This window comes from Lynx canadensis, chromosome B4 (genome assembly GCF_007474595.2).
Source record: "Lynx canadensis isolate LIC74 chromosome B4, mLynCan4.pri.v2, whole genome shotgun sequence".
In the NCBI taxonomy this organism is placed as follows: Eukaryota; Metazoa; Chordata; class Mammalia; order Carnivora; family Felidae; genus Lynx; species Lynx canadensis.
In genome coordinates, this window is record NC_044309.1 from 50,952,445 (window position 1) to 50,965,936 (window position 13,492).

Here is a 13,492-nt window from a genome sequence, read left to right on the forward strand (position 1 = left end):
TAAGTTAACATCAGAACACCAAAAGGAAATAAGGCTTAACCCACAATTTGAAATCAGGATTGTAAAACTGCTCTGAAATAAGTGCAAAAATAAATAACGATAGATGGTATCACAGTCATCTATAGAAATATTCCAGGGGTTGTAAACATGAGATCATTTCCAGATCACAGATGACAAATGGGGCAGCCTAATCTTCATCGTTGTTCCTTAAGCGGTTTTCCAAAAATGAAGATATTTTAACATCTTTCAAAAACTAATATGTGTTATTATAAGTTTTCACAACAAACGAAGAACTCTAAAGAAAAGTAGATGAAATTTTCACTGAAATAATCATTTAAATCCAGGTAGAAGTTTTATCTTTATGTGGAATGTGATACTTAGGGAAGCCAGAGAAGACAACACTCTGTAAGTGATTTTTCCCACTCATGGTGCCCACACTGGGAAGACGGAAATCACAACTTAAATTATGGGCTTCCTGAGAGCAAATGTGTTTATGCACACATAAGCCTTACAGGGATACTGAAAATGCTCCTGGATTCAATGCTAACACTGTTGGCTGGCTTTCTGCCTGCCTTTTAAAATGCTCATTTCTTAGTCTCCTTAGAGAAGGGTGGCTTTATGTGCTGGCCGACCTGGGTCAGAACCCACTTATGCCCATCACCTCACTGTAATCATTACCAGTGTCTCCTTTCACTCTCAGAGGGACCCAGTTTGGAAATATTATATGGTAACAGTTTTAGGTACTTCCTCCTCCCTGCCTGTTAGTGCTCTTAATGTTTTGCTATAAGCCTTCTTTTCTTCTCACTGTATTCAAGCATTTGGATATTAGACCTTGAGTTTCTTCTATGTGCCTCTGACTTTTCATCCTACAGTCTTATACTACATACTATAAATACATACTACAGAGATTTGTATCACAAACTCCAAAATGTTATATTCATCTGCCTATTGGACGTACCTGCATAGATGTTCCAGAAACATCATAAACTCAAAATCCAAAACTGAATATATTCTCTTTCTTTCTACCGTATTCGCTGACGCCAGCGAAGAGTATCACAATCCATCCCAAGTTCCAGGCCTCATCTCAGGCCTCCCTATCTCTTTTGTCATATAAGCAACTATCGATCCTGCAAATTCTGTCTTTTCTGTGGTTCCCTAATCTGCTGCTTCACTGCTTCTTACACAGTAACACAGCAATTAAAAATATGGGCAGCTGAGGGGCGTCTGGGTGGCTTGGTCAGTTAAGCATCCAACTTTGGCTCAGGTCATGATCTCGCGGTCCATGAGTTCAAGCCCCGCGTCAGTCTGTGCTGACAGCTCAGAGCCTGGAGCCTGTTTCAGATTCTGTGTCTCCCTCTCTCTGCACCTCCCCCACAAGCACTCTCTTTCTCTCTCTCTTAAAAATAAATAAACATTAAAAGAAGTTGAAAAAACATAGGCGGCTGAGTCTGACAGATGTGGAATCTGAATCCGTGTTTTACCACTTGCTAATTATATAAAGTACTTGATAACTGAGTTGAGGTTTTCTGTTTTGTCTGTATAAGGATAGTAATTGTTCCCACCTACCTCATAGGGTAGTTTTAAAATTTAAGTGAGAAAATGCTTGTAAAGCACTTTTTATGGTACATAGTAGCTCAGTACGGGTTAGCTATGACTTTTAATATTGTTTTAATTATTATTAGTGCAACCCATGACCATCTTGGGGCTGGATCATTACAACCACCTCCTTCCTGACTATGGTTTCCCTGATTCCATTCTTTTCTTCACATTGCCCTTATTTACACTACAGGTAGAATAGTATTTTAAAAACACAAATATGGGGCGCCTGGGTGGCTCAGTCAGTTGGGCGTCCAACTTCGGCTCAGGTCATGATCTCGCGGTCCGTGAGTTCGAGCCCCGCATCGGGCTCTGTGCTGACAACTCAGAGCCTGGAGCCTGTTTCAGATTCTGTGTCTCCCTCTCTCTCTGACCTTCCCCCATTCATGGTCTGTCTCTCTCTCTGTCTCAAAAATGAATAAACGTTAAAAAAATAAAATTAAAAAAAAAACACAAATATGTGCACATCATTCCCCTGCCCAATGGCCACCCACCATGTTAAGCATAAACACCAAATCCCTTATCGTGAGGCCTAGGCCATCTTGACCTGTCTCCTGCTTACCATGCCAGCTTTCTTGATTCCTTCTTTAACAGAAAAGGTGTTTCAAGCTCCAGTGAGCCTAAGAAATACTAAAAAAACATATTAAGACTAAATCCTAGGATGTGCCCACAGATTTTAATTTAGTAAATCCAGGGTGGAGCCCAGGACTCTGCCTTTTTTTTAAGTTTTTCTTTAATTTCCAGTTGGTTAACACACAAAGTAATATTAGCTTCAGGTGTATAACATAGTGATTCAACAATTCCATACACCGGACTCTGCACTTTAAATTTACTCTATCCCCTCACATCTACCCCCTTCCCCCAGGAGATTCTGCTATAGGGAACATAACTTCAGAAGCCTTGGTTTATGTTGTATTAAACTCCAAACGCCTTTATCAGCATTTTTTGCCTAACTGCCTCTTATTTTTCACTCACCTTGGCGGTCACTGTTTTTCAAAGAAGCAGTAAGATGTTGAGTTTCTTTTATTACAATTCTATGCAGAAGAGCAAACTTCTGATATTAACTTGGTGTCTCACACAGGTTTTTGTGTTGAGAAAATAAATCATTGACTAAAGTAACAACATTTCTCAGTCTATATTAACACATTGTTATCTTAATATTTCCGTTTCTCTGGGGTGCCTGGGTGGCTCAGTCAGTTAAGTGTTGACTTTGGCTCAGGTCATGATCTCACAGTTTGTGGGTTCAAGCCCCACGTCGGGCTCTGCGCGGACTTCAGATTCTTCTCTCTGCCCCTCCCCCACTTGCTCATGCTTGCTCTCCCTCTCTCTCTCTCTCTTTCTCTCTCAAAAGTAAACATTAAAAAAATTAAAAATTTTTTTCTGTTTCTGATGGGTCTTCCCTAAAATCTGAATACTATCAGACAAAGCAATGAAAGTGTAAATTAACATTTACAAATGAAGTGTAACTTTTTAAGTTGAATGTCTTTTGAAGTATCACCTAAAAACAAAACAAAGCAAAAAGGACACACATCTCTCTTAAGTTTGGCTTATTGTCAACAACATCTGGAATGAAACAGGACCATTTCTTCTCCATATCCAGTGACTTTGTAACTTTTAGAACAGCAACAGCGTTTCTGTTTACTGAAATAGCCATTTAAGACATAAAACTTAAGAGAATAAATTTTACCTATTGTTAGTTTTCCCCTTTACAACAATAGTAATCCTTCATGTGTCCTTGATTTTATTTAAATTTTAGTTTTTGGGGGTTATTCGGTGGCTCGGTCAGTTAAGCGACTGACTCTTGACTTCAGCTCAGGTCATGATTTCGCGGTTTGTGGGTTTGAGCCCTGTGTCTGGCTCTGCATTGACGGTGTGGAGCCTGGTTGGGATTCTCTCTCCCTCCTCTCTCTGCCCCTCCCCCATTCTCTCTCTGTCTCTCTCAAAATTAATAAATAAACCTTATTTAAAAATTTTTAATTTTACTTTTTGATCTCTGTGTTCATTTTCCCTCAGGTCATAGGTAATTTGATTGTCAAGTACATGTCTGTGTGTCTGTGTGTCTGTGTGTGTGTTAGAGAGAGACAGAGAATTCGTACGTGTGTGATTTATTTTTTTTTAACAGCTTCCCGGTAAAATCTCAGATTTTGCTTTTATTCTCCCTACATTTGACAGATATAAACATGAAGATAAGAATCATGATAGGCTGTTGAATAGTTTATCTGTTTGTAGTTTAGCTTCAAATATATGACTCTAAAATTCAGAATAGATACATCACTTGGTGTAGTTCAGATAATTGATTCATAAGTCAGCTACATCAGGCAGTTTTTGATGGTATCTTTATAAATAGGCTGGAGCTTTCAAATGCCTGATGGTATCTCTCATGCTGACATGAAAGGCATTTAGAGGTTGGAATATGCTACCCGTACAACTTGTATTCTAGATACAGTTCATGAGGCCTATTAACTTCCTATCGTACAAGGAACAAAATATCACTGAAACATAATAAATTTAACGGTGATATAAGAAATGCTTTTATAATTGTGTTTTAAAAGGAGCAATGTTAGATACTGACTTTTATAATAGATATTTAGAAATATAAGCATAAGCAGTTTTCATGTTTAAAACAAAAACAAAAATAATAATAAATAAGAGGATTAAAAAGTCCAGAGATATAGCCAATGTGCATAGTGCTAAGATGGTTTCTCATCCATTTGTGAGTTAGATCGAGCCTGCCTTTGCAAAGTGCATTCACTCATTCTGTCTTCATAATTCCAGATGCATGCACACCTCTTTTTTATCCTGAAATTGGGTAAATAAGAGTTTTGTAGTGAGATATTTATCAAACAATTGTAAACATAAAAGATTCTGGGCTAGTCGCAGTATAGTAAGCATTTATTTGGTAATTCTAAGCAGGTCTCCTGTATACGTTGTGAATTTCTTTATATGTATTTATATACATATAAATATATGTATATATATACATATAAATATATGTATATATATTTATATACATATAAGTATATATATTTATATATGTATATAAATATAAATATATATATTTAATGATGTTGATATTTTTTAATGCTTTGTTTCTTTTTGAGAGTGGGGGGAGGGGCAGAGAGAGAGGGGGACAGAGCATCTGTAGTGGGCTCCTTAGTTACAGCAGAGAGGCCGAGCTGGGGCTCAAACTCTCCAACCACGAGATCATGACCTGAGCCAAAGTCAGAAGCTCAACCGATTGAGCCACCCAGGTGCCCCTCTTTATATTTTTCAATTAGGAAGGCCAAGCATTCTACAACACATATTATGCCATCATTGTCTCTCTGACTGCTGTCCTATCCTGACCTCCCTGTCAGCTCTCAAACACACAGAGGGTTTTTTCACTAGGCTTGAAATACTTTCTCTAGGTGCTGTCCCCCCACTCTACTCTGTACCATAAAAATAGGCACCCAGCCCCTATAATCCTAGAAAGTATATATATTCCTTTGAAAGAAATCGTAAAGTGCCACCTCAGAATCTGCCACTTTGGCACAGTAATTACTTTGAATTCAAGGCAGGTAAGAAACAGGTGAAAGAGGGGACACTCAAGACCTTCCTTTTTCTGCCAAAACGTGCCTTAGCAAATAGCATCTAAAAATTGACAACAGGAAACACACTGGGGAGGAACTCTTCCAATGTCCCAAATGTGCACAGGGTTTTTTTGGAACAGGAGAAACTCTTGGAGCATGAAGCCCGAAATTATATCAACGGCTGGGAACAGGTCTTCTCAGGCTCCGTGTGTTGGGAGACCTTCCACCGGAGGCTGGAGCCGCAGCTGCACCCGGCGTCCCACACGGGGGAGATGTGCTCCGCGTGTTCTTCCTCCACCCAGCAGTTCACTAAGGAGGCCTCGAAGAGGTACGTGATCAAGCTGCATAGAGCTGCCAAGCTCCATGCCCGTCCCGTCTGTGCCAAATGTTCATGTCCCAAGAGAACTGCAGCTGCGTGAGCCTTTTAAGCACTGCGGGGAGAAGCTGTTTCTGTTCAAGGAGTGGGGCCTCCGGCAGAAATGGCCAGCAGATGCGCATGAAGGCCAAGCGCAGGAACGAGAGGCCGTGTGTCTGTGAATTCTGGAGCCACGCCTTTCTCTAGAAGGCCGGCCTCGACCCGCACCTGAGCACGCACACAGGCAAGAAGCCCTTCCAGTGCCACCTCGGTGACAAAACCTTCTGTACCCCAAGCCAGCCCGGACAAGCACAACTGTACCCCCATGGGCGAGAGGCCCTTCAGGTGTGAGTTCGGCAAACAGCGCTTCCCCTAAAAGGGATCCTGCTGAGGCACATGGCCCGCAGCCACCAGGAGGGTCGGCCCCACTTCTGCCAGATGGGCGGGAAGACCTTCAAAGTGGTGGGGCAGCTTCACGTGCACATCAGAAGGCCCAAGGCATGAGGAAGTTCAAGTGCGCCAAGTAGGTCCACCTGCGGAGCTCATGGAGCTCCGCAACCAGGTGGAGAAGTACAGCCCACAGCAGCTCGAGCCCTGGCACCTAGTCACTGAAGACCAGGTGAGGATGGTGGTGGTGATGCTCCGCCTGCAGAGCTGGACCGGGGCTCGGTGGAGGCCCCTAAGTCCCTTCCCAGGCCTGCCTGGCCTTACAGCTCCCCAGCCAAAGACTGCGGTGGAGAGCTTTGCGAGACCAGGCGACATGCAGCTCAACGCCGCTGAGGACTGAGGCACGGGGCTCCTCCTACCCATTACAGCCCGCATGGTGCCAGCCCCCAATAAACCACATGGCTTTGGACTAGGGGGGAAATGTTTTGCTTTTTCTGTGAATGCTTCTCTCCTGATTTTCGCTCAAAGGATCTGCTCGAGAATGCCAAACCTAACCTTCTTTTAAAATAGCCACCACTCTTGGGGGCTCAACAGGCTAAGCCTCTGACTCTTGATTTCAGCTCAGGTCATGATCTCACAGTCTCAGTGCAGGTAGTGGAGAGCCTGCTTGGGATTCTCTGTCTCTGTCTCTCTTCTCCTCCCCTGTGCTCATGCTCTCTCTGTCTCATGAATAAATAAATAGCCACCAGTCTTTCACTGCCCCTCCTGCAGCATGCCTGTCCTTCTTGGCTGACTTACTTCTCACCGTAGTCTTCATGCATTTATCATTATCTGACATCCTGTATAATGTACATATTTTGTTTATCATTGTGTCTTCCCACTAAAATACAAGCTTTACGAAGGTATGGACTTTTATATGTCTCATTTGCTGCTCTATCCCCAAAGCTTAGAGCAACACCTGGCCCATAACACATTGTCGATCAATATTAATCACTTTACTTGTTTTTAAAATGTGTTTTACAGATGCTAGGTTCCACACATACTAGGCCCTAAAAGTTTCACTAGTTTCTCAGAAAAATACTTTGACATAAAGGTCATTAGCTGCACAAGGAGAAAGACATATTGAGTTACATAAACAATGGCAACTTTTAGATAAAGAACATATTATCTGGGGGAGGGGGTCTCTCACATAATATAAAACTCTTGAGGTGCACTAGCTAATAATCATATGGTATATTTCTTTGCGATCCTTTTTTTGTGGTACTTTTGTCCTTAAGTGAAATCATACTTAACCTGTACTTTCATATTTTACTTTTATATTTATTATCAAAACATAAGGGGTGCCTGGGTGGCTCAGTCGGTTAAGCGACCAACTTCCGCTCAGGTCATGATCTTGGAGTTCACGAGTTCAAGCCAGATGTGGACAGTTCAGAGCCTGGAGCTTGCTTCTGATTCTGTCTCCCTCTCTCTCTGCCCCTCCCCTGCTTGTGCTCTGTCTCTCTCAAAAATGAAAAAAATTAAAAAAATGTTATTATCAAAACGTAGGCATCTTCCTGTATAACTCAAAACCACTTGTAGAAATGATTTAAAATGTCTATATATTTTTCAGTAGTATTGAAGGAGGGTATTGTGGTGGGGAGAGCTGTTTAGAGCCAATTACATTTATTTGTGAATTCTAACTCAGACAATAATTGGCCTTTGATCTAGATTAATCTTTTTAATTATATTGAGATATATAAAAGATTCAACCTTGTAAAATAAGATAACATCTTCTTTGCAGGGCACTTTATATATTTACATAAAATATATTTAAGCCATATAGCATGTATGTACTCAATACATACATACATACATAGTATGTACTCAATAAATGATTGTATAGTCTACATATCATAACTATTTTTATATCATAATTATTTTAAACATATTGTTAGGGGCGCCTGGGTGGCGCAGTCGGTTGGGCGTCCGACTTCAGCCAGGTCACGATCTCGCGGTCCGTGAGTTCGAGCCCCGCGTCGGGCTCTGGGCTGATGGCTCAGAGCCTGGAGCCTGTTTCCGATTCTGTGTCTCCCTCTCTCTCTGCCCCTCCCCCGTTCATGCTCTGTCTCTCTCTGTCCCAAAAATAAATAAACGTTGGAAAAAAAAAAATTTAAACATATTGTTAGACAATAATATTGTTAAATTTTTTCTCTGCTCTAACAAAGTCTACTTGAAATAGTTTGTTTTTCTGATTAATCGTATGATTAATCATAGCCTAGATTTCCACAAATGTCACTTTAGTCATTGATAATAAATAATATCACATACCTCATTCTATGCATATAATTAGACTTATCACAATTTCTTTTATAGCCTTCTAGTTCCTAAATTCTTCATTTTGATTATTCTCTGTTTTTTGGAATTGAAACTTTGATAATTTTTAAGTAACATTGAGTGTATTTTTTCAGAGCACTTGCATACCTGAAACTGTCTTTCTTTTGTCTTATTTTAACCAGAATTTAGCTGTCTTTATAATTAGACTTTTGCAAAACCTTCCCTCTAAACTCTTTAGACTTTTTACTTTTCTTAACTAACTTCTGTTCATATAATTGCAAAGAGTTTAAGTCATGCTGAATTTTTTCAATTGCTTTTACTTGTTTTTTTTTCTGGGAGACCAGAATATGGTTGTTGTTTTTTGTTTTTTTTGTTTTTTTTGTTTTTTTAATTTATTTATTTATCCTGAGAGCGGGAGAGAGAGCGGGGTAGGGGGAGAGAGAGCTGAAAAGAAAGAGAATCCCAAGCAGGCTGGACACTATCAGCAGGGAGCCTGACAAGGGGCTCAGACTCATAAACCCAGAGATCATGACCTGAGCAAAAATCAAAAGTCAGACGTTTAGCTGACTGAACCACCCAGGCGCCCCTGGAATGTTTTTTTTTTCTTTCTGAAACACACTGAATCATATTTGAGATGTAGAATTTTATCTCCTTACACTACCAGGATAAGGACTATTGCTTCTATATTCCAAGAATATGTATTATTATTATTATTATTATAGTTAGATTCTAATCTTCATATCTATAATATTTGTATTACATGCTTTTTAATATGTTCATTTATTTGACTGTCTTCATGTTCTTAAAAAATCTTCTGTTTTATATCAGTGCCATTTAACTGATTTTCTGTAATGCCAATTTGACTCTTCATTAACAAAAATGCAGATTTTAAAGTCTGCTCTAGACTTCCAATTTTCATTTTCATTTTTAAAATTATCTTCAGACATATACCTTCCTCTTTCATATTACTATTGCTGTGTTTTTGTCTTAAGGAATATTTTCAAAAATCCATTATTTTTAATGTATGTGTAAGGTGGGGGGATTTAACTGTGTTTTATGTTTCTTGATCCCTCTAAAAAGAAAGATGTCTATGGCCTGGATTGCCAACATATGGTGCACCTATCTTATCCTATCTTCATCATCCTGTCAATCATTATTTTGGGAAGGGAACGGTGTGCATTCTCCAGCACTCTGGCTATTGTGTTCATCTCAGCATAATTTCTATGCATAACCAGGACTGATTTAGTTGGCTGTGCTCTTTGAGGTGGGAGGTGGTTCCTAAACTTGCCATCTTCATATTACAGGGAAGAAATTATATGTGGTGAATAACATGACACAAATTGTTTTGTTTTGTTTCCATTAAACAAATGGTACACACACAAATAATAGTAAACCACATCTCCGAGCCTCTGCCCTAACATTTCCAACAACCAAATCTTTATCTCATCGGAGTTTGCCTTTAATAAGCACTATTCTGGCCAGTCCTGCTTTTGTTAATCTTCTAACTGTGAATATTGATTGATTGATTGATTGATGTTTATTTATTTTGTGAGAGAGAGAGAGAGAGAGAGCAGAGCGTGAGCAGGGGAGGGTCAGAGAGAGAGGGAGACACAGAATCTGAAGCAGGCTCCAGGCTCTGAGCTGTCAGCACAGATCCCAACGTGGGGCTCCAACCCATGAATTGTGAGAACATGACCTGAGCCAAAGTCGGATGCTTAACTGACTGAGCCACACATGCGGCCCTCCTATTATTATTATTTTTCTAACGTTTATTTATTTTTAATTAAAAAAATTTAAAAATACATGCCAATGTGTCCAAATTAAAGTTTCTTCCAGAGATACCACTTACTAGTCATTCTATAAAGGTAAAATAAAATTACTAAAGCTATGTTGTTTTATATTTTCCTTATGAGAGGAAATTATGTTGTTTAAAGATATTTTAATAAATATTTAATAAAATGATCTTTGATCATTAATCAAAGTTCTGGGTTTACCTTTCATCATTTTCCATCAACAGTGTTTGGTGAGTGTCCTCAAATAGATAATTGACACAGCAGCAGGTGTTACTAACGGAAAAAGAAGTAACCAAAGCATTTGTTGCTCTATTCCTGATTTTTAGAACATTGAATATCACAAACTAACATACTGATTTTAACAAGTAAAAATGTAGTAAGAGAAAATACATTTTCCAAAATATCTTTTTTTTTCATTTTACATAGTTTCTTGGTTACATGTTATTCACTGTTATAAAATAAGGTACCCAAATTGCGTATATTTTGGTTTTGGTACAAAATTCTCCTTTTGTGAACTTTTCTCCTAGGTTTAATTTTCTAATACTTTATAGACATCCACTAATTCTTCTTCAAATTCTGATGTTTGCTAAGAACAATGGGGACATTATCTCATTCCTCAGTTATATTTCAGTTTCATCTGAACTGTTCAATCTCGTTTTGTCTCATGCCCACTTATTTTAACTATAATGCTGTACTAATGAACAACTATTCATTTTTTGTAACTACAAACCTATTGTTCTAACACTTATATGTATCCAATCATTCCCCATGGGATGGGATCCATCCTGGAATCTGTCCCCAATTTTATAATTTTGAATGCAACTTTTCTCACATATACCAACCTCATTTTTTCTCTTATTTTCTCTGCCTTTAACTCACTTGATATTTTGTATTCCTTCTGACAGAATGGGTTATTATCTGATTAAATAATAACATATCTATGAAAACATTATTTACGTATATGGTAGTATATCTATATACATATACACAAAGACATGTGTTAATCTTATCTACAAAATGTTAAGCCTTAGGGGCGCCTGGGTGGCGCAGTCGGTTAGGCGTCCGACTTCAGCCAGGTCACGATCTCGCGGTCCGTGGGTTCGAGCCCCGCATCGGGCTCTGGGCTGATGGCTCAGAGCCTGGAGCCTGCTTCCGATTCTGTGTCTCCCTCTCTCTCTGCCCCTCCCCCGTTCATGCTCTGTCTCTCTCTCTGTCCCAAAAATAAATAAACGTTGAAAAAAAAATTAAAAAAAAAAATGTTAAGCCTTAAAAAGACATTATTAAAATAATAAATAGTAATTTAGAATGATCAAACCCATAATTTTTTTTTTCAACGTTTATTTATTTTTGGGACAGAGAGAGACAGAGCATGAACGGGGGAGGGGCAGAGAGAGAGGGAGACACAGAATCGGAAACAGGCTCCAGGCTCCGAGCCATCAGCCCAGAGTCTGACGTGGGGCTCGAACTCCCGGACCGCGAGATCGTGACCGGGCTGAAGTCGGACGCTCAACCGACTGCGCCACCCAGGCGCCCCCCATAATTTTTAAACTACTTTTTAGCAGGGTTTGCTCAAAACCTCTCTTATTTTGGAGAATGACAATGTAAGCAAAATACACACTTCTTATAGTCTAGACTTTAAAATTTTCTGACAAAAGTCATCCAACTGGTTATTTTTAAAAGACTTTTTGTTTAGGGGTACCTGGGTGGCTTAGTTGATGAGCATCCCACTTCGTCTCAGGTCACGACCTCGCAGTTTGTGAGTTCGATCCCCGCGTCGGGCTCTGTGCTGACAGCTCAGAGCCTGGAGCCTGCTTCGGATTCTGTCTCCCTCTCTCTCCGCTCTTCCCCTGTTCACACTCTGTCTCTCTCTCAAAAATAAATAAAACATAAAAATTTTTTTTAAATAAAGAATTTTTGTTTGAATGAATTAAACATTCTACCTCCAAACCAACCCAAGAATTTTAATTCCTAGATGTGTTTACATGTAGAACTGTACCCAAATCATCCAAAACTAAATAATTGATTACCTTGAAAATAAATTTATGTCTGGAAAAAACACCAGCTTAACTTAATATCTGTTTGAATGTTTCCAAGTGTCTAGATATCAGTCATCTTTAGTCCTATAGAATGGTCTAGACGCTACAGCAGTAACTCATGGTCATACTCTCAAATAATGGCAAGTAATTTCATATCTTACTCTTCTTCAATGGTCTGGTTTTCTTCTCTTAATTCTTCATGCCTTAGTGGTTCAGGATTACTAAAATGTTGGTAAAATTCCACATTGCAACTAGTACTATAGAGTCTTCTAATTCCCTCCTTGGAGGAACTTACATTCCCATTATTAAATTGTATCTCTATCCAAAAGAAAAAAAAAACAATCTGTTTGGTAGTTTATACATTTGAAAATTATGATGACCTTCTTCTTTACTTTGAAATAATATGTTGTCATTATAAAGTATATTTCCAATTTATAGTGTGTCTTTTTTTTTTCTTTGGGAATTTAAAATACTTTAAATAATTTGGGCTTTGCCTGATTCCCCCAGAATTGTAGAGTATGACTGATAACTGCCTTTAGAATCCTTAATAGCTAAATTACAATTATTATGCAAAGTCCTACAATAGACAGTTATATGGATTATTAAATGACTTTGCCTTTTTTGCAAACTATAATCATTTTCCTTTATTAGCTGAAGGATTTCATAATTTAAGGAAGATGAGAAACCTATAAGTCACGCTTTCAAATAAGGAACATGGATATTGCAAACATTAAATTCCCCCATAAAAATGTTAAGGCATCATTAAACTAGGTTCAGATTAATACAATTCAGTCAACTCTAGATAGATATCTCCCATAATAAGCTGAAACAATACCTAGTGATCTAAGATGTAAAATATTTTACTACAGCCAATTTATAAACCTATAAAACATACAGGTATCATTCAACCTCTTTATTAATAGTGCATGCCTTGTATTAAATCAAAACCATTTTAAAGGCCCCTCCCTTTTGGCATTCCCTTCCTCAGCTGTTGCCCCTCATTATGTGTTATCTCACTGAAGCTCATCCAAAGTGAATGACAGCATCTTTTTTACTAGAAGCAGCTTAGGCAATTCCCAGCCTAGTGATACAGCTTAACTATCTCTGAGATTTATAGACACACTTGCTATCCTAAACCTACAATATTCTATGGTCTCATGTTGATGTATTTGTTTCTCTGTAAGCAGATGTGGTTTTCTCACTTTGGAAAACTGTAATTTATTACTTTTTAGGTTCTTGCAAGTTGCTTTACGTGTGAATTACATTCACAAGAAAACTGATATTGCGACAACTTCAGGTTCTAGACTGTTTTGAAGTGGCTTAAAGCGGGTTTGTTCTTTTTTTCACATTTTTCCCCGATAAGAAAGCCAAATATTTTGTATTGTCTGAACTTCCAAGAGTTTTAATAAGTTATCTATTCTGGTTATCTATTATCACATAACC

General features: G+C 38.7%; 1 pseudogene; it reads left to right on the top strand.

Annotated features, from left to right (window-relative positions):
- Window positions 1-6,307, top strand: part of LOC115518663 — a 141,702-nt pseudogene extending 135,395 nt beyond the window's left edge.
- Window positions 6,308-13,492: the final 7,185 nt, after the last annotated feature.